This window comes from Danio rerio, chromosome 10, assembly GCF_049306965.1.
Source record: "Danio rerio strain Tuebingen ecotype United States chromosome 10, GRCz12tu, whole genome shotgun sequence".
Taxonomy (NCBI): domain Eukaryota; kingdom Metazoa; phylum Chordata; class Actinopteri; order Cypriniformes; family Danionidae; genus Danio; species Danio rerio.
Window position 1 is genome coordinate 23,662,115 of NC_133185.1, and position 4,373 is coordinate 23,666,487.

At 34.0% G+C, this 4,373-nt stretch overlaps 1 long non-coding RNA gene across 1 annotated transcript; it reads left to right on the top strand.

Annotated features, from left to right (window-relative positions):
* Positions 1–222: 222 nt before the first annotated feature.
* LOC103911738 (uncharacterized) lies at positions 223–4,026 on the top strand. The gene is made up of 8 exons (XR_012386007.1): positions 223–281; positions 674–746; positions 1,154–1,246; positions 1,394–1,531; positions 1,633–1,752; positions 2,159–2,208; positions 2,973–3,075; positions 3,386–4,026. It is a non-coding gene; the product is annotated as an uncharacterized lncRNA (long non-coding RNA).
* The last annotated feature ends 347 nt before the right edge of the window (positions 4,027–4,373 follow it).

The window sequence follows — 4,373 nt, forward strand, 5'->3', positions numbered from 1 at the left end:
CTTTATTTAAAAACGAATATTTTTAAAATGTATACATTAAAAGTAAATATACTCTAAAAGATTTAATCAATTATACAATTTATTTAATGCATTTAGTTAATAAATACTAACATTGTTTGAATAATAAGAGTTATAAAACAAACAAGATTCTGTTATTTAAAGTTTATGTGATTGGTTTTCATCAAAGTTATGAAAAAAATCAATTTGGAAACAGGAAATGACATCACTTTCCCTGGACACAAGCCCTCGGGATATTGTGGGAATCCGTCACACACATGTTGGTAAGTAATCCGAAACATCCTTTGTTGTATGGCTCCTGTTCTAATTATTTTTTTATTTAGCATCAAGTGTATATAATAGTAATCCATTTATGGTAAGTTTTATGTAGTTTGTGATTTTTTTAAACGGTTTTATTGTACATTGGTTTACAGGAGAATACAGATGCCCGTTAGAATCATAACTTCAGTAAGCTTAGCCAAACAACTTTAAAATGCATCAATTAATCAAATTAACCCATTGCTGTCGGTTTTTATGTTTGTGAAAATAAAGAGAATCGAATTTGAAGTCAAGAATTGTCACTGTAATATGTAAGCTAATGTTTGCTGTTTTACGGCTAGTTAGATTACAGAACTGAATGACACCACTTATTTTATTCTTACTTTCTTTTTTCCAGAAACGTAACTGGTGGTATTTTCTTAGTTTTCCTCTCGCCGTGTTCTCACCTCCACGTGGAAACATAGATTTTTGTAAGTATAAGTTAAAAGATCTACACGTTAACATGTATAACATATTAGATGAACTTTTAATTAATGTTCAGTCAATGTAATATAAAATAGATTTTCAATATAATGCTGAAATTGATTAAAATTTATATAAAACAATATCAGTGTTATCGAAACTTGCTTTTAGCCTTTTTATACTGTAAAGCCTTGTATATAGAATAATAAAATTAAACAACAATTAAAATTAACTGAAATCAATGGGAGTTTACTTGCTTGATAGAAAGATGTAACAATCATCTTATTTTAAGGAGCCTGAAAATGAGTTTCCATTACAAATAAACTTTATAAGATTGTTAGTTTTTGCAGTGTAAAACAAGGTGATTGGTGTGGTCAAGAAGAGAAATGTCTTTGAATCTGTTGGCTTTTAACAGAATGAAGATGTCAATGTGAGGCGAGATTGTGTGATGAGCTGTCTGAGCATCTACCTCAATGAAGACCTGGACACACTTGTTAAAGAATATGTGGTATGTATCAGAATAGTGTGCCAGTAATTTTTCCATCTTGATAATATGGATTGTTCATGAGAATGGAATGGACATTAGGACACATTGACCACCAGTATTTCAACATTGAGTCCATTGGGTTGTTTTGAATAAAAAAAATCATGCAAGGTAAATGGTGGTAGAGCTGTCACTCTGAGGGAATTAAATCTGCTTGGTCCAGAGGAACCTGAAGATGAAGTTGTCTGGGTTCTGGCACCCACATGCCCCTTCTCCGCCAGAAACAACAATCCTCGCCTAAACAACAAGGTGATGACACAGACATTTCCCAGTGCTCATGAAACTGAAATGATTTTACTGCATTGATATGATTTTGGAAATGTTTACTAAGAAGTGCCTTGTATCATCAGGATGCATGTTCTGGATGCATGTTCATGCTTACGAACTCAAGCGCCTTGAGAACATCACGCACAAGGAAGCCTTCTTGTCGTCTCTGAAGATATGGCAAGTATGTGGACATTTTAGTAAAGGTAAAGGACTAATCAGCTGTTTTCCATTTCATTTGCCCTCTCCCTACCTCAGTCTCCACCCTACTCTCCTCTTAGTCTCTTTTTCTCTCCCTCCTGCTCTTTCACTGTTGTCCCCCACTGTACGGTCCTTCTCTCCTTCTCCTTTCTTTCTTTTGTATTCACTTGTTATCTTACAGGTGTAACATAGATTTTAAAAATATATAAAATTAGATTTTGGTGGGTTCTTGTATTTTTTTTAACAATGTAGTTTACAAAATAATGTAATTTCTGTCTTTATCCATTAGCACACCTTTTAGTATAATTATGGTTGCTGTCTATACAGAAAAACAAGGAGATAATTATTCTTCTTTGTCTCGCCCGCTCTCTCTCCCTCTCGCTCTCTCTCTTTCTCTCTCTCTCTCAAAAGGTAGTGGAGGATCTGAGGCAGTCAGTGAAGCCAAAGCCCAATGTCAAAAGGTAAATAAAGCAGTACAATTAAAAGCATGGATCTTTTTACTGTTGGGGCTAATGGATGTGGAGTAAACTCTATCGTTTTATGTAATGATAGGAGCTTTATAGCAGTAAGTGACGTCATGGTGCACCTGCGGTTTATTAGAGTAATTTCATTGGAAGAAACCGCTTCATCAGGATGGAACTCTTAAAGGGATAGTTCACCCAAAAATGAAAAGTTTGTCATCAATTACTCACCTTCGTGTTGTTCCAAACCTGTATCACCTCCATTCATCTTTGGAACACAAATTAAGATATTTTGGATTTAATCTGAGAGCTTTCTGATCCTCCCATAGACATCACTGAAAATGCACATTTAAAGTCCACAAACATAAAGTCTTTATTTTTATAATTTTTTCAGCCAAAAAGTATTCTTGTTGCTTTATCATGTTAAAATTGAGTGACCCATGTCACATGGACTACATTAACTATGTTTTTAGTAGGTTTGTGTAATTTGAATGTGCACTTTCAGTGGTGTCTATGAGAGGATCAGATCCAAAATATCTTAATTTGTGTTCTAAAGATAAACAGAGCTGATATGGATTTGGAACAACACGAGGGTGAGTAAAAATTTTATTTTTGGGTAAGTTTCAGGCTTGATGGACATACTACACTCATCCTGACTTGATTGTCAGATTATAAATTGTTACATTGGCAGAAAGGTGCACAGCATTCATGAGAAGCGTCTCCATTTTTAGTTAACTTTTTTGAACTGCATTTTTTTGTGGCAGGTTAATGGCTTCATTGGAAGAAAAATCTCTGCAGTCTCCCCGGAAATCCCTCCGTTCTAAAATAAAAAACCTCACCCCAAGTGAAGGGTTGACCCATAATCAAGTGAGAACAAGACTAATACTTGTATAATTTTCAGATATTATAATGTTGTTGTTGTTGTTACATTAATAGGAAATTGCACAACTGGAGATAAAATGCATTGTGTTGTTGTTAACTTATTATCCACAGCCTTGTGACTTTTATTTTTCCAGGCTTTTAGGGGGTGATCAGGTCTTAAGGTCATTATCCTGAACTTGCATCCATTCCGTTCTCATGAATGCATATATGCTGTCTGCTTTAATGAAAAGATCTACGTATGTGTGCGTGCATGCGTGTGTGTGTAATATTATAAGTGTGTGTTTATACATTCCAGGACATTGAATCCAGAGAGGCAGAGGAAGACATGGCAGGAAACACCATGGGTATCTACAAAGTACAATCAGAGGATCATGGTCAGGGTGATGGACGCTTCACTGATGTCCGTGTTGTGCTGGAAGGTGTGGAGGTTCTCCACAACCTGCAGAGTGTCACTCATGCAGGGGTATGTTATATGGCCTGATCTACGCACTCAATTTGAACTACCCTAAAAGCCTGAAGTGTACATTTTGAGGTGTATCAGAAAATCCTGATGGACCTGGACTCAACCAAGCTTTCCCCGAAAGTACAGACACTGAAACTGAAATTGCTCCAGTGATTTGGCTAAAAATAATAACTTATACAGCCCCTACCCATTTTTTTTTTCACATTGTGCTCCAACCCAGAGATATGTTAAAATGATTTCCTAGTTCTATAATGATATGTTAATTAGCAACTGAAAATGGATCTCTGAGTACAGTTTTATTTTTTATCAATTTTTTTTTTGGGTGTCCAAGCAGTATTGTGATGTTCGAGTGTGGCTGTGTAAGTGGGTTCATATGGATGGTTTCCTAAATGTTGGCTGATGTTAACTTGGCTAAATCCAGAGTTTTGTATGAAAGACAAATATAAATAAATCTGGAATTTTCCAGTTGGTCTAATTCAATGTGATGCATTGTTTGATTTGGTTTAGTATATAAGCATACATTAAACATGATTCAAATAAATGTTATTTATATTTTTTAGTTACCCCGATTTAGTTCTCTTAATTATTATGCAATTTATACAATAAACTTTATTTTTTAAAATAAATACACTTTTTATTATTAATTTAGAATAATTACACTTTACATGAACTAATTACGTAAACCTGAGGATTATGCATTTAAAATAAATAGGTTTTATTATCCTTATGAAAATAAATAGTATAAAGTTTATTTGGTAGATTTGTGTTAAAATTATTTTAAAAAAATATAAATGGGAATTTGTCATGTAATAAAATTACA